This window comes from Pteropus alecto, unplaced genomic scaffold (assembly GCF_000325575.1).
Source record: "Pteropus alecto unplaced genomic scaffold, ASM32557v1 scaffold98, whole genome shotgun sequence".
In the NCBI taxonomy this organism is placed as follows: Eukaryota; Metazoa; Chordata; class Mammalia; order Chiroptera; family Pteropodidae; genus Pteropus; species Pteropus alecto.
Genome location: NW_006443570.1, coordinates 20,666,215 through 20,688,813, shown reverse-complemented (window position 1 = coordinate 20,688,813; position 22,599 = coordinate 20,666,215). Strand labels below are relative to the sequence as shown.

The 22,599-nt window shown below is 35.5% G+C and overlaps 1 long non-coding RNA gene across 1 annotated transcript in view; it reads left to right on the top strand.

The window, feature by feature from the left end:
• Positions 1 to 22,399, top strand: part of LOC112473198 — a 68,100-nt gene extending 45,701 nt beyond the window's left edge. The window contains exons 2-3 of the long non-coding RNA XR_003043961.1: positions 8,137 to 8,217; positions 20,993 to 22,399. This is a non-coding gene — a long non-coding RNA (uncharacterized LOC112473198). The remainder of the gene's footprint in view (positions 1 to 8,136; positions 8,218 to 20,992) is intronic.
• The last annotated feature ends 200 nt before the right edge of the window (positions 22,400 to 22,599 follow it).

Below are 22,599 nucleotides of genomic sequence, written 5' to 3'. Positions count from 1 at the left end.
TGAACTGACAGGTATGATATTTTCAGCTTCTCATTGGTAGGACTGGTAGGTGTGAGAGGTGAGAAGTGACTGTTGGTGGACAATGGAGAAAATCTACCACAAGAAGATAAGACTATGATCTATACAAAGATTAGAGATAGTTCTAGGCAATTTATCATTATACTGAATTGCTCTGTCTAGGCCAAGGGTCAGCAAACTTTTTCTGTTAAAATTGTAAATATTAAGTAGTAAATATTTCAGTAAATATTAAATATTTATAGTAAATAGTAAATATTTTGGGCTTTGATAGCCACAGATGGTCTCTGTTGCATCTTCTTCTTTGCCTTTTCTTTACTTTTTTTAAACCAACCTTTAAAAAATGTGAAAACCATTCTTAGCTTGCTGACCATATAAAAACAAGCCATAGTTTGCCAGCCCCTGCTAGGAAGGCTCAGAGGAGAAAGAGATCAGTGAGACTGAAGTCATCATTTTGAAGCTTCCTGATATTCTGGGATTTGAGTGATGCTTTGAAGGATGGGTAAGATATAGATTGAGGACACTTAGGTTGTTTCCATGTCTTGGCTATTGTGAATAATGCTGCATTGAACATAGGGGTACATATATCTTTATGAATACGTGCTTTTAACTTTTTGGTGTAGAAACCCAGAAAAGAGATTGCTGGGTCATATGTTAGCTCTGTTCTTAATTTTTGAGGAATCTCTGTACTGTTTTCCATAGAGTCTATACCAACTTGCATTCCTACCAGTAGTGTATGAGTGATCCCTTTTCTCCAAATCTTCTCCAACACTTATTTCTTATCTTATTGATAGTAGCCATATAGTGGAATACTACCCAACCATAAAAAATGATGAAATATTGCCATTTGCGACAGCACAGGCGGATCTCGAAAGTATCATGCTAAGTGAAATATGTCAGACAGAAAAGGACAAGAAGCATATGATTTCACTCATATGTGGGATATAAAACAGAAAGCAACAAACTCATAGACACAGAGAACAGTAGAGTGATTACCAGAGGAGAAGGGGGTTGGGAGGAGGATGAAGAGGGTAAAAGGGATCAAATATATGATGACAGAAGGAGATTAGACTTTGGGTAGTGAGCACACAATGCAATATACAGATGATGTATTATAGAATTGTATACCTGAAACTTATGTAATGTTATTAACCAATATTACCCCCAACAAGTTTAAAAAAAAATTTAGATTGAGAGAAAATTTTTTTTTCTGAAGAGAGTGTTAAGTGGAGAAACAAGCCTCCAATACCATAAAACAGCTGCGCGTTACATGCAAAGAGTGGAGAGCAGCAATACCTTTGCAGAAGAAAGGGATTAATTGCAAGCCAGAGTTAGGGAGTACTGTGGCATGAATACCTGGACTGCCTCAGCCACTGACATGCCAACCTGCTAAGTAGCACTGAGAAATGAAGATGCTCTTTTGGCTTAAAGCCTCTATGTTGACTTGGAGCTCAAGGGAGGCAGTGTCTCATGTAACAACTGTCTCTTCAGTAGGAGCTGTTGCTACTATGACTAATTAAAGGACAAACATCATGTGTTTAGGATAATGAAGACTATTGGTCTCTTAACCATACCTGTACACAAAGATTATAACTCATCTTCAATTTGTATTATTGTTATTGGCAGCAAGGAAGAATTGCAACAACTAATGCTAAGTCAGTTATTCATTGAACATTTGTTGAATACTTTCTGTGTGCTGGGCCCATAGAGATACATGTTGAAAAGTTCACAGTCTAGAGGGAGAGAAATAATATATAGAGGCATAATTACAATAGAGTGAGATAGGGTTAAAAATATATATGTGCTAGAAACTGTGGATGCCTAGAAGGCACACAAATTCATCTTGATTTAAACTCTCAAGTAGACTCAGTCTAATTATTGCTGTCCTTCTATAGCCATAAATTATATCCTTAATACTAGCCAATTATCTTGCAGATCTGTACCATTGATTGCAAAGAGGCCTGTGTGAAATATTATGATTGGATCAAATCCAATTCATCATCTCTCCAGAAAAAGCAATTTCAAACATTCTGCTGCTACTACTGAGTTTTTAGGATCCTCTTAATGTACAAAGTATATAGCTATAGTGTTACTTGGTCACTTAATTTTGTGCTTCCTACTATACTGGTATGAATATTGGGTTCTAAAAAACATTTGTTTCCCTGGTAAAACTTGCAAAAAAAAAAGATTCTGTGGTAGGCAGAATAATGGCCCCCAAAAGGGTCCTCATCTTAGCTCCCTAAGAACTTGTGAGTATTTTATGTTATGATATGTTAGGGGAGATGGGAATTAAGGTTGCAGATAGAATTAAGCTTGCTAATCATATGACTTTAAAATAGGAAGATTTTCCTGGATTACTGGAGTAGGGGACAATGTAATGAGAATGGTCTTAAAAGTGGACGAAGGAGACAGAAAGGAGCTTGGTTTGATATATGAGAAAGACTCAATCCATTTTTGCTGACTTTAAGATGAAGGAAGGAGGCCACAAGTTAAGGAATGCAGGTAGCCTCTAGATGCTGGAAAAGGCAAGGAAATGGATTCACCTGTATAAGTTTATTAGGGCTGCCAGAACAAATAGCATAAACTGGTGGCTTAAACAATAGAAATTTATTTTCTCACAGATCTGGAGACTAGAAGTCAGAGGTCAGCGTGTTCATAGGGTTGTTTGTTTGTTTGTTTGTTTTTGTAGATGCCTGTTTTCTTCCTCTGTCTTTACATGGTCTTCCCTCTTGTGTGTTTGTCTTGATCTCGTTCTCTTATAAGGACACCAGTCACATTGGATTAGGGCCAACCCTTTTAACCTCACTTTAACTTAATTACCTCTTTAAAAACCGTATCTCCAGATACAGCAACATTGTGAAGTACTAGGAATTAGAACTTCAACATATAAATTTGGGGGAGGGGGACACCATTCAGCCTATAACACTCCCCTAGAGTTTCCAGGAGGAACATGAGTCTGCCATCACTTTGATTTTAGGACTTCTCTAGAACTGTAAGATAATGAATTTGTGTTTTTTTAAGCCATCAAGTTTGTGGTAATTATTACCGCAACTTAGAAAATGAATACGATTGCAAATAACCTGAATTTATTAATAGGAGACTGATTAAATTATAGAACATCTATACAATGGAATATTATACAGTGATCAAAAATAGTGAAATGTTCATTGATAGGTAAATAGATGAACAAAATGTGGTATATACATACAATGGAGTATTATTCAGCCTTAAAAGGGAAGGAAATTTTGACAATTGCTACAACATGGATGAATCTTGAGGACATTTTACTAAGTGAAATAAGACAGTCACAAAAAGACATATACTGTATGATTTCATTTATATGAGGTATCTAGAGTAATCAAACTCATAGAAACAGAAAGTAAGATAGTAGTTGCCAGGGGCTGTAGGAGGAAGAAATGAGTTTTTTAATAGGTATAGAGTTTTGGTTTTGCAAAATGAGGAAGTTCTGGAGGCTGATTGAAGAACAATGTGAATATGCTTAACACTAATGAACTCTACACTTAAAAATGATTAAGATGGTAAATTTAATGTTACATCATTTTACCACAATTAAAAATTTTTTAAATAGTGAAACAAAGATACTAAGTTAAAAAGGCAATGACAGAAAAATAGGTATAGTGTTCTTGCATTGTATATTTTAGAGAAAGGATATATATATACACGCACATGTAATGCTTATGTGTAACAGTATCTCTGAAAAGATATTCAAGAAACTGGCATAGTGAATATTTCTGGGAACGGGATTGTACAGAACTAAGAGATTACAGGACTGGGATGGAAAGAAAAATTAAATATTCTCTGACATTTTCTGAATTTTGTTTACCATATGCATATATTACATATTGAAATAATGATTTTTACTGAGCTTATAGACACAGGGACAGATTAATGGTTGTCATTGGTAAAGGGTGGGCAAAATGGGTGAAGGGAGTCAAAAGGTACAAACTTACAGTTATAAAATAAGTCATGGGAATGTAATAATAATTTTAAAAAGAAATAATGGTTTTTAAATGTGTATTAGGGACCTCAGAGAGAGTTTTCTCAGTTAGGTCATCCTTAGGCTATGAAATCACTTTATCAGTCCAGTTACACCTAAGTGTCAGGGTAAATAAGATCTACTTCATGTCTTGGCCTTTAAAGGGTTAAAAGCTCTTAGTCCCAAAGTGGTCATCAGACTTTAGGGTACACATGTATGTTATTTATGTCTAACAGCATATTTTCAAAATCTCTAGTTTAAGAACAACTACAATGTATATTTTTCACTTAAAACCCCAAAAATAGTTGAGGGGGGAAAAGATGGAGGAAAAAGAGAAGACAAAAGAAATGTAATAGTCAATGTTTTCTGTTTCTTAAAATCACATAACCTGTACCAAGAATAGAATAAAAGAAACTTAACAGTAACAACAGGTTTTGACTCTTGTGGGATTATTTCTTAAGACTTCTGCTTGCAAATTGTTAGGTAACTGCACAAGTTGATTTTAACACTCTTCAAAACATCCTTCTTAGCACATGAGTCCTTGTACCATACATTCCATATAAAGATTGCAACGTGTTATTACTATAATTGTTGCTTAGAAACTGTTCTTGAAACTTCTTGTTATATATGGATGTGTTTTCCTTACTAACAACCTTAGCCCATGTTTTTCTCCAAACAATAGGTGGCCAAAGGGGCATATTTCCACAGAGCCATATCCTTATATTTGTGGGTCTTGCATATCCATAAAAAAAAAAAAACCAAAACATTGTTTTTGGAAACTGTTCAGATATCTTTCCCTTTGGTTTGCAGTTTTACTGTAGCTAACTCAGCACCCAGAAAAATGCTCAGTGGGGTTACTATAAATTATAATTAATGACTCATTGTGAGCTCAATACTTCAGAGTTATGTAGGGAATACAACTTTGTATCTATTTAGAAGTGAAACACTTATAGTTTTATAGAAGCAAAATTTCCCTAGATGGCCAGTTTCTTTGAAAGCAAATATAACCCAAATGTGTAAGCCTTTTTTTTTTTACGTGTAGGAGGGAGATTATTATTACTGTAATAATATTTGATGTTGTTGTTGTTGTTAGAAACAGCAGTAGTAGTAACATCAGAAGCAAAATCATGCTAAATGTTTTTCTTATATTACTTCTCATACAGTCTTCCCAACGACCCTATTAAATAGATGGTATTGTTGTGCCCATTTTTATGGATGAGGAAATTGTGCTCAGAAAGATTAGATAATGTGTTCAATATCACAAAGCGATTAAGTGACAGAACCAGGATATGAGCTCAGTTTAGTTAAGATTTAGGCTTGTACTTCCAACGCAAGAATATGAATTCGACTTTATTCTCTTCAAAATTCCTACTAAAATAGCCAAAGGGACATTAAAAAAAGAAGGAAGGAATGAAGGAAGGAAGGGAAGGAAGGAAGAAAAAGGAAAGAAAATTGATATCTGCACTACAAACTGGAGAGGATCACCATCCTCATGCTAGAAGAAACATTAGAGGACTTTCCATAATATGAAATTCAGGCGAGACCAGGTCATAAGTAAGGCAGTTCACTCTGCAGAACAGTTCACTCTACAGAACCCAGGAACTAGCAATTGAAGTTACCAAGTACCTCAGAAGGCAGAGGAAAGAACTCAAAATGTCCTTGCCTTCCATTAGGATTTAATTTAGAACTAAATGTTAGTTGCAAATAAATACTTGTTCTACAAACTGATATTTTTAATGCTACCAGCACACTTAAATTGATACTTTGTATATTATCGAATTGAATTTCAAGTAATAAGTATGCAGTAAAGTCTTAAAATAGCTATAAGAATGCAGGTGTCATTACACGACCTCTTTAGTGAAAAATCATTTTCAAAGAGCTAGTGTAAACATGCTGAAATATGTACAGACAAGAATGAAAACTTTAAAATCTTAACTAGTTTAATTTGGATTAATTAATTTATAGTTTTCTCTGTTTTCAGTTTATATATGCCGTGGCAGTGACAAATCACTTTTGATATGCTTAATATTATCTATATTGTCATCTTTTGTGATAAGAGATTTGGGGAAAATTTAAAGCAGCTTTGATTTCTACCTTATTAATTCCTTCAAATATTTAGTTATTTATTAAGCCTTTAGCTTTTCTAATATGACTTTTAGAAATCTTCAAGTATTTTGTAGACTAATTTAAAAAAAAGACAAATGAAGAGTAAGTGTTATTTTTCCCCCTCCAAAATGCAAGGTAGTAAGAAATAAAGAGATTGCATTTTTAGGATTTAAAAAATGATTTTAAATACTTGGTTGTTTTTGTTTATTTTCTAAAAGAGGAAGAGGGAGGAATAATAGAAGATTAGACTTGGTTATAAGAAGAAAAACCAAAAGTAGACAAAAGATCATGGTAGAAAAAGGTAAGAAGGAAATAAACCAGTAGAAAGCAATTACCAGAAATAATGACTCTGAGCTTTACTTTCTTTCATTTAAGTTGATTTGCACTCTCAAACTCTTAACCTCTGCAGATATTCAGCTGATTGAAACAGCCTCAGCTTTGAAAGATCAAAGTAGGAGTCAACTAGAATAGCCATAGAGTAGTTATATATGATTAAGTTTAAGCCAGTGGTAGTGAGAAGTTTTAGTTGTTTTTTTTTTTTTTCAGGAACTTTACTGAGATATAATTGACATACAAAAGACTACATATAGTTAATGTATACAATTTGAATAGTTTGAACATATGCATACACCTGTGAAACTATCCTTATAATCAAGGTAATAAACATATCCATCACCTTCAAGTTTCCTTGTGCCCCTTTGGGGGTTTTTTTGTTGTTTGTTTTGTGGTAAGAACATTTAACAAGATATCTACCCTTAAAAATTTTTTTAAATGCACAATGTTGTTAACAATAGGCACGTGTTGTTCAGCAAATCTCTAAAACTTACTTATCTGGCATATCTGAAACTTTATGCCCACTAAACAGCAACTCCCACTTCTTCCTTCCCCTCAGCCCCTGCAACCACCACTGCTACTATAAGTTTGACTATTTTGGTTACCTCAAATAAAGAGAATCATGCAGTATTTGTCCTCTTGTGACTGGCTCATTTCACTTAGCATAATTTCCTCCAGGCTCATCTATTTTCTCATGTATGACAGGATTTCCTTCTTTTTTAAGGCTGAATAATATTCCATTGTATGTAATACCACATTTTCTTTATCCATTTGTCTGTCAATTGGAATTTAGGTTTTTTCATATCTTGGCTCTTGCGAAGAATGCTACAATGAACATTGGAGTGTAGATATTACTTGGAGATCCTGATTTCAGTTCTTTTGGATTTATACCCAGAAGTGGGATTGCTGGATCATATGGTAGTGAGAAATTTTGATTACATAAGCATATATATCTCTATATAGGGATAGCTTGGTTTCTAGCAGCTGTTACCTAAATAACAAACATTCAAATGGAATTTAATGGGTCAGAGTTGGAGCTTTTTCTCTTTTTTTGTGTGTTGTTAGTTATAAGGGAAAAGTACTCTGTATTACCAGCTAATTGTTTCACACCTTTGTCTCATTTTTCTTATCAGTCTTTTAGACAGATTTTGAAAAAGAGATTGGAGAGTGGAAGAAAGGTTTTAAATTGTTTTGTGGAATCTGTCAGGGGGATTTCGGTAGGGCATGTCTTTTGCCTCTTCTTATAAACACTTGTTAGCAGAAAGCTAATGAGGCCATGTTAGTGGTTAGATTTCCCAAGCATGTCCCGTGTTGTATTTTAAAGCCTGTCTCTAAACAGTCATATCAAATATGTACCTTTGAAAATGGAGATACACAAACACAAATCTGTCCATTCTGGGAAGAGTCCAGAGTACATATTATAAAGAGTTAGCACCATTTTTACAGAAAAAGGATATCCAAATTGGAAACCAAAGAAATGCTTCTGCTAATCAGACATAATCAACTTTCCAATCACCTAACCAATTGCCTGTTGGCTTTATTCTCTCCAAAATAGCCATCGCTAATCATAATTGCAGCTTCTCACCTATGAGCTAACACTGACTCAGTGATTTCTGCTGGCTTTTTCCCTCATGCTTGTGGCCCCCTTCTTCTGGATCTCTGAAATGATCTTGTTTATATTACAGAGCTCTCATTTGGAAGGCAGTGAATCAGCAGCGTTACTTTGCTGTGAATGTGAAGAATCAGAAATCTTTAGTGATTCCAATGTACGTAGGTATACAATTTTATACAGCCTTTGGTGATTCAAATGAAAGCTTTTGGGTAAATTTGTCTCTTAAATACAACTGGGATAGTGTCTATTATTTTATCTATTTGGCCTCACTCAGCCAAATAGTCTGGGAAGGCAAATAAGTGGCTTAGAATGAATGCATATATAAATAGTATTATACATTTGTATGCGTAGTAATCTCTCCTCAAAACATATCTATCAAAGTAGAAAATGTATCACCCTGGAACCTTGAGTGAGTTTCTCTCAATAGGGAATATGATTGTTTTTGTGGGGTTTATTAAATTTTTTTATGGTCGGTAGTATCCTTTTCCTATGACAGCTGCTTGGTATTGGTGCTGCCAGTGGACCTTTATTCCCCACATACATAGACCTTACATATCCTGGCTATTGATAATGTTAAGCCAAATAGTGTTATAATTACTGGGCTGGAGAGTCAGCTAGATCATCTCAAATGTAGAACTAATTCCATTTCCTGAGATGTTATAGATTTTATTTATCTCATCTGACCTCCAGTTGCTTTAATTATTGCAAATTGCCCATGGGATCAGGCTGAAGTTGGCGAATGACTTAAATTGACTTTTTAAAAAACGTAAATATCTCTTCCATACTAGCCTTTGCTAGTATGGCTAAAACTAGGTTCTGCAAGCCTTCATGATAAAAATCTGGGTTCTGTCAATTTCAGGATGTTTATTGTGTATAGTAGGCAGTCTATAAATATTGCTGAAGTTTCACCAATAGAACCTCTCCCCTCCCCCTCTCTGTAAGCTGTGCCTCTCAAGTATATCACTGTAGGACTGCCTGCTCTTATACTGTCTTCTTGAACATGGCATAATGAAGGTGATCACTATGGTAGGACCTCATTCAACTATTGTATTGATTTACCTGGCTGCACTTCATTCAACATTGATGAAAAGTCCGGAAAGGCATGAAGTCATTTATTGTGACTCACTAGTAGCTGGTGTGGTGCTCATTTCCCTAGTGATCGAAAACATTAACTGATAAATTCTTATGAACACTCATTTATTATCAACATTTGAGAGTGGAAAGGTTGTATTCTTTGCCCAGTGTCGTGTGATAAGCAGGGGCAGCACTGACGTCAGATCTCAGCTGACAGTCATAAGTGAGCTCATTATTAGCAAGCAGCATTACGATTGGTGGAATGTGTACCAGTCTCCTGTATACTACCCTTCAAGATTAATTTGTTCAGTCTATAGTAGAGTCCTCTGGACTTAGACTGAGTTATTGTTTTAGCTGATTTTGTCTTAAAGAGACCAGTGAATGACAATCTACATGAAGAATATTCTTATGAAGTTGGACACATGATGAAAAATAACTCTAATTTTAATGGTTTTCTTCCTTAGAAATAATTAGTTGGGTGTATGTATTTGCAGATTACTCTAGATTGCTTTATTTTATTGCCAGAACTTTCATTCATTTAAATCAGATTCGTTGTCTTCTTTTCCTCTTGAAGAGGCAAAGATGGTTATGTGTACTTTGCTGGTGTTTTTAAAGATATTGGATCCTCCTCCTGTTTTGTTTGCACGGGGAGTATTTCCTACACTTTTTTCACTTTTCTCAGATCCCCATTCCCAACCTCACATCAAAGAAAATTAAAGAGCTCCTTCCCAATTCGAAGGTTTAAATGTAAAAACAAAATTATTTGTAGAGCAAACAAACAGATTGAAATCCTCACTTTGAATTTTCTTCAAAGGAAATGGTATGGGATCTTGATAACTATTTGTAATAGAAGTTAACTGATGTAAAGAAGAGCAGAAAATAAAGGCAGTCACTGAAGAACTTTCTTCAGTCTTGAGATGACAGAACTTTGGTTAGCTATATTCGTTTATTTACTTATGCATGCATTCATCTATTCACCAAGCATCATCGGGCCCAGGGCTGTGGGGGTTAGGTATAAAATATACAATCTACCCTATAAACAAACTTTTGGCAATAAGAAGAATATGGTCTGAGGTTCTAATGTAAAACATGGTGACTATAGTTGATAACACTGTATTGTATAACTACTAAAAGAGCAGAACTTGTATATTCTCACTAGAAAAAAATACATATGTGAGGTGATGGATATGTTAATTAAATCAGATGGGGGGAATCTTTATACAGTGTATATATATATGAAATCACCACAATATTCACTTTAAATATCTTACACTGTAATTTATCAATTATACCTCAATAAAGATGAAACTTTCAAAAAAAATCTACTCTAGAAAAATGGATAAGCTATGCTTCAACAAATTAGTTTTATGGATATTCATGGAAAGCCATGAAATGGAGAGGAGAAAATCATTTGTATTCAATAAATAGGGAGAAGAGAAGAAATCTGTGGATGAGTGGTAGAAAATTTGGCTACAGGCAAAAAAGGAATGACTCTATCTGGAAGAGGGCCGGCTGCCTTAGATCTCTTGGGGCTTTCCTGGGAGGAGTATAGCCAGGTCTCTGTCCCTTCTCTAGTCTCATTCAGCTTCTAGGGAACCAGGTAAAGGTTAGAAGCAGCTACTTGTTCCTTCTGCTGTGTACAGGGTTGTTGGAGGCCTCCATAATGGGAGAAGGGACTACCTGCCCCAGAACAAGATGACAGTGTGATTAGAAGAGATCATGGAGGAAGAAGATACTGGCCCTAGCTGCAGGAATTTCACTTTGGCTCTAGATAGGAAAGAATGTAAGCAGTGACTAGAGCAGGTTGGGATACTAGTGGCTTCCACAGCCACTGAGACTCCTGATTGTCCTCTCCATTCCCCATCCCATACCTACTGCTATCCTGCCTCAAAGGAGAAAAAACTGCATGAGCTGAGATTCCAATTACTATTTGTGGGGAATCAGCTGAAAACAATTGGATTCACTACTATTGTAGGGTTATTTCTTCCCCAGCCTGGAGGTCAGGAAATTCTTGTTATATTACTTTACTTCCTAAGAATACAACTAATTTCTTTGCCTTCTTTTCATGCTCTTTGGATTCCACTCCCACCCTATCAGACAAGAAGATGGATGCATATAGGTGGTTATACTTTTTTTGTGGTCTGTTCATTCTTTTGCTTGGATATTACATCCTTGTGCGGAATGCATTTTCTCTCTATGCAATCAAAGCAGCTTTTATGTTTGAATAACCCAGTGAAAGGAAGAGGTGTTAGCCTTGTGTTATTAAAGAAAAGAAGAAAAAAAAAAGCCACTCTCAGAATCAAATGTGGAAAAGGCAGACAAAAAGAAAATCTAAAATATAAGAATTATTTGGTTTAGAATACTTTATATTTTAAAACTGTAGATTCGGATTCTCCTTTAGGGCAGGATAAATATCTTCAGAATAAAACGGTATCCTTGTATATGGCAGCTTCTTTGGAGGTTTTTACATGTTCTCACTTTGTGAGGTGAGAGAATGGCTTTGGAGAGAATATTTAACCTAATACTGTGTTCAAAATAAAGGATTTAAGAATTTTTAAAAAATTATTAGTATTAAGATAAACCCTAATTCAAGGCCTACTAGGAGTAGTGTACCTGTGGATTGAAGGAGTAGTGTACCTGTGGATTGAAGATAGAAGAGACTTGAATCTTCAAGATTCATCTGAAGCATCCTGTTTTTCTTATATGTTTTAAGACTTGGAATATGGTATGTGGGATGATAAAAACAATGAATGATTTGTTAGCTCAGAAAGTAAAACTTTTGAGGGATGAACTGCTATCATTAAATTTACTTTTGTAAGTCTCTAGAGATTACGAGTACAAACATGATGCTTGTAGATAAAACTACAGATACAATAATAGCAAACTGGTTGTCTGGAAGGTGGTGATGGTGTCTGGGCTGACAGCATGTACATCAGTCATTTCTGATGATTTGTGTTTACCTCTTCCTTTCAGCTCTCTATACTGTGTGTATTTTTTATTTCTTTTTTTAGACCATTTGCAGAGACATAATTTCACTAGCCAACACACACAAATATAAAAAGCAAGGGGAAAAATTTGTTGCCAAGGAGATCTGGGTTTTATTATGGGGTTCAAATGGCCAGTTAGCCAACAGCAAGCAGCTGTCCAACCAGAGTTTGAGATTGTGTGAATTGTTTATGCATAACCTCTACTGATTAGGGCACCTGGTCAGAAAAGGGGATCAAAGTGTTGCTGGTGGGAAAAACATAGTTTCACCATGATCAGTATTATTATTTTTTGCATTGGAAGGGGTTCTGATCCAATTGATTACACTGGTAGAAATCTCCTGTGATGTTAAACTTATTTTACTTTGTTCAAGAATAAGATATAAGAATAGCTTGACTATTTTATCCTAGAATAACAAATGAGAAGTAATTTTCAACTTTTCTTTTTTAAAATTTTACTCTCTTGAGTTGCTTATTTGAGGAGAAATGAGATTTGCAGTAATCTTGGGTACAAAGGCTATTTTTAAAATTAGCTTTATCATTTACTGAGTGTTTCTCATCATGGCTGCACATTAAAATCACCTTGATCTTTTAAAATAATTTAATAATAGGGTCACCGTCCAGTTAAATCAAGATCTGTGTGAGTGGGACCCTGGTATTGGATTTTTTTTAAATGCTCCCAGGATTATTCTAATATGAATCAAGGATTAAGCACCACTTTTTAAACTCTAGCTATGCTCATTTTTGCACCTCCAAATCAGAGCTTCTGTCTGCGACATGTTAACATGTCTTTCTTCGAAGGGCTGATAAAATGTTATATTGACTAGAATTATAAGAGTTGACAGCATACATTTGATAGCTCAGGTACAACATAATTAACATCTATTCCTTAGCTAGGCATTTGTTAAAAGAGGAGTAAGGCTCTGAAATTAGGTGATTCACAAATCCTCAGTAATCCTGTGACAATGAAAGGTAAAGTTTTCTATGAGGTTATTACTCTTCCTGTGTCAGTACTGCTGGGAGCTCACATAAAGATGAAGAAGTAAAGAGCACTTTTATACTTTGTATATTATACTCTTATTGAAATAAAATATACTGAAAAGCACACTTTATGTATATCTTGATGAATTTTCACAAATCGAAGTTTTCACAAACACATCAAGAAGCTGTGCAACCTTTACCTAGATCAAGAAATGGAGTATTATCATTCCCCTCCACCAGTTCTCTCTTCCACCAACTCTCCCTACCTTTGCTCTCTTCCAGTCACTACTCATCCTCCCAGCCATCATTCCCCAGAGATAACCAGTATCTTGACTTCTTGACCACATGATTTTCATGTGAGCATCAGGCTATGTGCTTTAGAGCAGGGATCCTCGACCCCTGGGCTGCTAACTGGTACTGGTTAGTGGCCTGTTTAGAACCAGATCACACAGCAGGAGGTGAGCAGTGGGTGAGCGAGCAAAGTTTCATCTGTATTTGCAGCCATTCCCTAGCGCTAGCATCACCTCAGATTATCAGGCATTAGATTCTCATAGGAGCATAGGTCCCAAAAAGATTGGGGATTGCTGCTTTAGAGGACCCTCCTGACCTCCAGAATCAGCTCGACATCACGTTTATAATAGTTTAAGAGCTCAGGCTCAAGGTTCAGACAGCCTGGGTTAGAATCCCACTGCATACTGGCTTTGTGACTCTGCTTCTCTAAGGCTCACTTCCCCCATCTGTAAAATGGAGATAATAATGGTACTTGTTCATAGAGTTGTTATAATTAAATGAGATAATTTATGTAAAGTATTTAGGGAGCCTGGTACATTATCTGTGCTGAGAGAAAGGACAGATACAAGATTCCCTGGTGTCACCATCTCTTCAACAGTCAGAACAATGCTACTGTTATTTATGGGCACAATTAAGTTCATAGTCCAACCCCGGAGAGAAGGAGGAGGAAAAAGTGGGCATTCTTCACTATCCTTGATTTAACTTGCATGACTAACTTGTAGCAGCTTCTAAAATATATTATTTAAATTCATAAAATGACTATTGAAAGGCCAAAAACTTTCTCTTATGAATCTTTATATTCTCCACAGGGCCTACCACAGTAATTTGCAAATTGCACATAGTTAATGGCTTGGCTAAAAGAATCTAAAAATGCTTCAGGCACACCATGCTTTCCTGTACTGGATTTGTATTGGTCAGAATTCTGGTCCTTCTTTTGACCAGCGACATATTTTTGAGACATCTGGCATAATAAGACAGAGAATATAGCCAGTGAAATAATTGTAGGTAGAAACAAGGAGCCTAATTTACAAAATCAACCAAATAACAAACTCCAACTAGCTAAGCTGTCCTTTCATAATATGAGGCAGGACTTTCTCAGACTCTCCACCCCCCTATCCCCCCTGATTATGGCTTGGAAATAATTTACCCTTTGGAAGGTAATAAGACAATTTATTGAGCACTTACTATTTTCCAGACATGCTAAGTGATTTACATACAATTTAATGTTGAATCCAAGTCTTTTAGTATTTCTCGTTTAAAGCTGAAGAAACAGAGGTTTGTTTAAAGTATGTGACATGCTGGTGGTAATAGCCAATTCTGCCTGACACTTCCTGCTTGAGCTCTTAACCTTATGCTGGATTGCCTTTGCCCTTGAATGGAATATTTTTATTCTGGTGCTATGAGGTCAGGGGCAAATGGAATAGTGGTTCTCAGCTCTGGCTTTGCACCAAAATAATTTGTTGACCCTTTCAAAAACAGACACTCAAATCTCACTTTTGGAAGTTTCTCATTCAGTGGATCTTGGATGAGTCTCAACATCTTTATTCTTTTCAAAGCTCCATAGGTGCTTCTTCATTTAGCCAGAGTTGAGAATCGTGGTTCTTAGAAATTCCCTAGGGTAGAATTAAATTAAAGATTTGGGAGCATCCAAAGACTGATTTTGGAATATTACAATGACACATTGTTATTAGAAGTGTAGAGAAGGAGGAGATAGCTTAATAACAATCAGGTTTCATGTTTCAGGGAGTGAGTAAGACAGTATTTATCACTGGAAATTGGATATATCACTGAGATATTTTATAGCCAGATTAATTCTCCATTCTTTCTATGAATTTCTCGAGTGTACTCAAGCACAGTCTTTCTCAACCCTAGTTTGCCCTCCCAGATATCTGTTTTCTCAGTGCCTGGGGTGGAGTCCTAGTGAAGTTGCAGTTTCAAAGCTATTAGACAAGAACTGCTACCCCTGGAGAGGGCGGTAGGTGGCCCTGTTTAAAACAATGTCTTGGGAGAGTTGTAAATTTAACAAATTCTTGATCTTGATGGGTCTTGTCTTCTGAGTTCTTCTTAATGCCTTTTGTTTATTTTTTTTGTCATCTTACAGTGTGCTTTGGCAGCAGGGAAGGGTTAGTAATTCTTCCTTTCACTTTAAAATTAGGAAAGTTGAGTTACAAAGACTATGACTTGCTGAGAACTATAACTGAAATAATGGCTAACATTTGTTGAGCATTAACCATGTGCCTGCAAAGTGGGCTTCCAGAGCTTTTTGCTAATTGCCAGGCTCAGTATTGCATGCAATGACTATTTTGTAGTACATGAAGTAGGCAACACTGAGCAATTACTCCCACCCTGATAAGAGCTTTTCCAGTGAATCACTTAAGGCAGGGATCCCCATCCCCGGGCCACAGATCAGCATGGTCAGGTCTGTGGCCTGTTAGGAACTGGGCTGCACAGCAGAAGGTGAGCGGCAGCAAGCAAGCAAACCTTCAACTGTATTTGCAGCCGCTCCCCAGCATTAGCATCATCGCCTCAGCTCTACCTCAGATCATCAGGCATTAGATTCTCATAGGAGCACTGGTCCTTGGTACCAAATAGGTTGGGGACCACTGGCTTAAGGAATCTTTCTACCTCATAGCATCCCCGTATAAGGATTTCATAAACAGGTTGGGACCCTTAGAAAGTATACAAATAAAATCCCACTCCCATTTGACAAGAGAAATAAAAGCCAATTGAAGCCAAATAAGCTTTTGATTTTTATATTGCTTACATCATGTTGCCCTCAATAAACAAATTTCTTTTTCTTAAAAAAAGAAAAGAAAAATATATTAAGTAAAAGTTTAATGAATATGTTTGGTAATAGGAGACAATAATGGTTAAGTGAATTATGGTAATATTAACTCATGAAGTTAATGAAAAACATGAAAACTATAGTTTAATGAAAAACATGAGAACTATAGTTCTATAAGAAATAGTATATGAAATGTTAAGTGACAAAAGTAAATAAAATGAAAATTTTTCATTTCTACCTTACTCTTAGGACAAAATAAGTTACAGATGGAGCAGAGAATTAAATGTAAAAAAAATGGCATTACAAGGAAGAGCATATAGAAGAAACATTTTTTATAATCTTGGAGTATGACACAAAACCCAAAGCCATAAAAGAAAACACAGATGAATTCAAATACATAAAGTCAGAAATTGTACATTAAAAGCTTCTATAAATAACATCGGAAACATATTAAGAAAAAGATTTTTAACACATGACAAAGCTAATTTCTATAATACATAATGCGTTCTACACATTTTTAAAGATCAGAAACAATAGAATGATGCAAAAGAAATTAACAAACTTTAACAGAAAAAGATATACAAATGGCTCTTCAACATATGAAAAGATATTCATTAGTCCTCATAAACATTTTTTTACCTCTCAGATTGGTAAATATCAAAAAAAAAATTTGCTATTGCATTGTATTGGCAGAGGGCAGTGAAAGAGGCATTGCTATATGTGTATTGTTGGTAGAATGTAAATTAGAATAACCTCCATGGAGGACAATTTGGAAACATCTATCAAAATTCTGAATGCCCATAGTATTTGTTCCAGAAAGTTTCATTAGTAGAAATTTATCCTCTAAAAATATTCCTCTATTTATGAAATTTCATATATTCAAGGATAGTCATTGTAACATTGTTGATAATAGCAAAAAATTAGAAGTAGATGTCTATCAAATGTTTCCATATCAACTGATATGGAACTGTCTCCTTTTGCTAAAAGAAAATACAAGGGTGCAAGGCAGTATGTGTATCATTTGTGTGAAACAAAATCAGAAACAAAAACTAACAGAAAACATTTATATAGATTCTTAAATATATCTAGATTGTACCTGGTAATATACATAAAAATTTTAAATGGCAATTATCTTTAGGGAGAAGAACTTGTGTTGGCTAGGGGAGCAGGTGTGAGATGGAGACTTACTATTTAATGTTTATCATATTGTCCTTTTTGAATTTTGTACCATATGCATGTGTTACCTACTTTTTTAACCTACTTTTTTAAATACTAAAACCATTTAAAAGAGGGTGGGGGACAAAATTTCATAGCCATCATTTATTCATTCCACAAATATTATTTTAAAAGAAAGAAGAAAAAGATAGCACTTTTTCTTTCTGCCTAAAACCTAGAGAGACAGATAGATAAATAAAATTATTGTGGTAAGTGTAATAATGGAGTAGATGTGTATGCTAAGTATAGTTGTGGCACAAGAAGAGAATAATCCATTCTTTGCTTGATATGTCAAGTTTAAAAATGAAAATTTACATATATACTCTGATTACAACTACATAAAAGCTATATATAAACAAATAACAAAGAGGAATTGAAACTCACAGAGGAAGACTTAAATATATGAGTTTCATTCAGTTGGTGAGGATATAAAGGATTTTGGAGTATCTAAGTTGTATTCACATTTTAGAATCAAGTTTTTGATTATTTACTTTATATTTTTAAAAAGTAAAGTAATCTAGGATTCTGTAGATTTTCAGCTCCAGTTTAGCATCTCTTACTTGTACTCTTAAAGATGAGAAGATAGGAAATACTGCATTTGCCCCCAAGTTAATACAGGGGATAAACTTATTACCACACACACCTTTCTACTTTTATCCACTATTTAGGCGTGAATCTCTCCAGGCTACTATGAAAAGCCTTAGAACTGATTAGTGTACAGGTTTTATCTGTATAAGTGTTTAATTATCTTCAGAGGGGGTTTCTTTCTAAATTTTTTGGTATATAACTGCCTTTTTCTTTCCCAAGGAACTTCTTTAACACTAGCAGACCCTTACCAGAGCCATTTTTAGATGCCTTAAAGGTGAGTTGCAGAGCAGCCAAGACTATATTAAGCAAGAATTTATGGCCTTTCCTGTTATAAGCTACATATAACAAGTAAATACCAATTAAAATCCACTGGAACATTAATCTAATGTGATGTTGCTGTGTCATAATACTTTAAATTCTACCATATGAAGTTATGTCCAGGTCTTATGATCAGCTCCATCTCTCATTAAGTCATATTTTAAAGCACTACTGCTTCATTTCCTTCTCCATTTGTGGATTTCACTGGTCTGGTTCTGTGCCTCTATCTTGAACTATTTAAACTGGCTCAGTCTGGAGCAGTGGAACCAGGCACAATACCGAAAAAAGTGGAGCAGAACTGGCCTCGATACTTCCTTCACTGCCTATAGTCACACTTCCTTGCCTGACCCCTATACCTTCAGGGCATGACCTTTTCATTTCTTATGTATACCTTTTATTCAGTTATTCTTTCAGCAAATATGTACAGCATACTTCCTATGTGCTAGGCACTCTGCTGTTTGCTGGGGATATAGCAGTACCTATAACAAACATGGTGCCTCCCTTTGAAACTTACATTCTAGTAAGGAAAGGTGGTCTCAAACAGCTAATTATGTGGTGAATTTTTAAGTTATAATTCTGAAAAGAGGAAAGTACACCATACTATGAGAATATAGCAAGCCAGGACCTGAGCTGCTTAAGTGTTAGTGATCAAAGGAGGGCTTACTTGGAGAACTGGTGTTTTGAATTCTGCTCTAAAAAGTGAGTCAAAGTCAACTAGAGAAAAGCTGAATGGAGAGAGTAGGGAAGGAAATACAGGTCAGGACACTTATGGCATGTTTAAGGAACTGAAAGAATGCCCATGAGGTTGGAACATAGAAAATAAGAGAGGAAATGCAAGATGATGCTGGGAAGGTCAGAAAAGGCCAGATGGTGCAGAGTCTTGTAAGCTAAATTAAGGATTTTAGACTTAATTCCTCAGACAATACGCCACTGAAGAGTTTTCAGTTGACGAGTGAGAAGGTTAACATTTTTGAAAGGTCTACCCGGCTTTACTTTGGAGAATGGACATCTGTTAAGTTTATTTTAGCCATAGACAGTTGGGACTTCATTTTTCTGTGATTTGATTTGGTTAACCCATTCATTGGGGTTGGAGCTCTTAATAAGAGAGAGGTTAATGGAAAGGTAGTGTGGCATGGTGGTGAAGAGTGTGTGACCCTGGATAAGTTACTTCTGTAAGTGTCAATTTCTTTATTCAAAGAATGAATATAATAGTATACCTGCTTCATGGGGCTATTGTGATGATTAAATGAGATACTGTCTGCAAAACACTTAGATTAAGGCCTCCTGGCACATAGTAATCCTGTAATAAATGTTAGCCACTGTAACAGTCTAACAATCTCAATCTGTTCCTCTGAGAATTACCCATTCTTGGTGGCCCTTGGAGTAGTTTTCCATCCATAAATCACATGTGGACTTGTCTAGCCACCATCACTGCACTATAGGAATCTAGCCTATTTAACTAGTAGAGAAACATTATGCATGAAGTTTAATTTTACAAATGTCTTTTGGAGATGAAAATGGAAGCTGAGGAATGGTTGCTTGCTTTAACCCTAGCTATAGTTTTGCTTTGAAGCTTGCTTTTTACAAATACCAATGAGTGGGTTCTGACACTTGCAGGAAACTCAACAATGTAGTTTGTTGCTTGGAAACATCTGTTTCCCACAATACTAGGTAACTACTGTGTGTAATTATACTGCCAAGCAAAACTTCAAGTTGATCAATGTTAATTGTTGACAGTATTTGAAACGTTAATAATGTCTCCCCATAAACTGCTTTTCCAAAAAAGATTGTTCCAGTTTTACAAAAGATTTAAATGCCATTGATTTCTTCATTCAGTGAGATATAAGTCTAGGTCTGGAAGCTAGGTGGGATCTTCTAATTTAATATTTTCTAGAAGTTAGTACATAGAAAGTGTGTTTTCTCTGATGCTTTAAAATTTGCCACATTACATGCTTACAGAAATTCTCACTGTCTGACTTTTGTTATCTTTAGCCTATTCTCCAAAATTGTACATTTCTGCCTTTGATCCATTGTGGATCTAGGGAAAAGAGATAAATCATACTATCTTTATATGAGGCCTGGGGAGTTTTGGGTAGGTGGGAATCTGTTCTAAAAGTTTGCGGTGGATTCAGAACCTGCCCAGAAAGTCGTTTTGTGTGTGTGTGTTTAAATTTGTCTTCTAGCTTGATAACATAGAGGGCAGGATTTGAAAAGGAGTTTTGCTGCCAAGTGCTACAAAGGAAAAAATTTTAAGTTTCTTATGTAGTCAATGAGAGTTCACTGCAATCAAGTTTACTTACTAAATTTATCAGAGACTTCCTGTGGTAAGATGGTTCACTGATGGTGAATAATTCCATTTTTAAAATATAAGTGAGCTTTATGTGTTGTTTTTTTCTCTGTCCACATCATGGCAGCAGGGAGGGTGTTGAGTGAGAAAGGAAATGGCCAAAAATAGTGCTTTACCCAGCTGTTACAGGAAGATAAACAGAGGTTCTACCACATATAACTATCTTCTTTAAAATGATTAAGTAATACGTATATAGCATTACTACTAAAACCTAAGTGGGGTGGTCTTATGTTGATCTAGAAAAATGTTCACATACAGACACTGTAGCTATGTTGGTTTTTTAATATACTCTATTCTGTTTTTGTTTTTCTTTCATTGTTTTATGTTTGCCCCTCTCAACTTCAAGAAGCTATACTGAAGAGTGTACCAAGTCACAGTGTATGCTACCTGGAACTTCCTGAGAACTGAGCATTTTATTCTTGCTGAAAATTTTTTACCCAATTTTAGAAGAATGACACATGGGAAAACCAACTTTATTTTATTGCTGTTGATTATTTCTTAAAATAGGAAAAGGAACTTAATCCTTTCACTTCTTCATCAACCACTTAGTATATGCCACACACTGTTCTAGTTGCTTGGGATACATCTGTGAACAAATCCAAAAAGCACTGCCCTATGAAGCTTATAGTCTGATGATTGTTGCCATTTTACCTTTTGCCTCTGCCAAATAAGTACTGGATTCAAATCCTAGCACAACCAAATGTTGTCTGTGAACTTGGAAAGTCATTTCTCCCTCTTTGATCCTTAAAATTGTAAGCCTAGTAATCCTGTTGTCATGTTATCATTCATTTGGGTGTCTTAAAAATCATGCATCACATTGGTTCTTGTTAATTGCTTGGATTTGTACTCAGAGTAGCCTTACGCAAAATAACTTAAAGAAATTTTGTCCCAGGATTTACTTGTATATGCTCCCTGGTGTGTTTTTACAACTGATCTGAATTAACATCAGCAACAATTTGTATTATGAAAGCCAAGGCCACATGAGTTTATGTTTATAGAATTTAATCTTACACATGTCATCAAAGTTGGGAAATGATGGAGGAAATGAAATGACAGTTTTCTGAGTAAAATAGCTGCTGCTTTTCTTTCCTTTTGCAAGCCTATCTGTTCTATTCCATGCGATTCTGCTGGGACCAATAATCACCTGGCCCTGCTTTTCTATCACTGAGATGGTCATGTCTGCAGACCCATGTCAGGCTGGTCAAAGTACCCCTTTTGCCTAGACACTATAATTGGTTCAGGGTAGCACATGGCCCAAGCAGGGCCAATGAGAGTCATGTTGAAAGATAGGTACAGATGCTGGGGGTAAAAAAGTTCTTTTTTCTGTACTCTGATTAAGAGGATGATAAGTGTTTAGTGTGATTAGTGAAGAATAAGAAGGAAGCATAGTCCAAAGAGAGGGAGAGCGGGGAAAATAACATCATCAAATTTCTGAATCCTCTTTGGATTTACCAGTTATGTGAACCACTACTACTACCTTTTTTTTGTTTTTCTGAAGTCAGATTGCTTGTGACTGAAACCATCTTGTATAATACAGTATCCTTATTTATTACTGTGATAGTCATTTGTGTTTGCCAATATTTCTGGTTCTCCTTATTCCAGATACTGGTAGGATAATACTATCTAGGGGAGTTGGGCATGGTCATGTGACTGCTTTGGCAAATGAGCTATGTGACTTCTGTCACTTCTAGGTGGAAGCCTAGAAGTCTTAGCTAATGCATGATTCATTATATTTCATTCTCCTTGTCATAGTGATCAGCCATATCCCAGATGAGAGGGTAACATGGAACAGTATCTCCACCAACCTGCATGTAGCATAAATGAGAAACTTATTATTTTAAACCACTAAGATTTTTTAAATTTATTTTTAATTAGAGTTGAAATACAATATTATATTAGTTTCAGGCATATGGCATAGTGATTAGACATTTATATACCTTACAAAGTGATCAC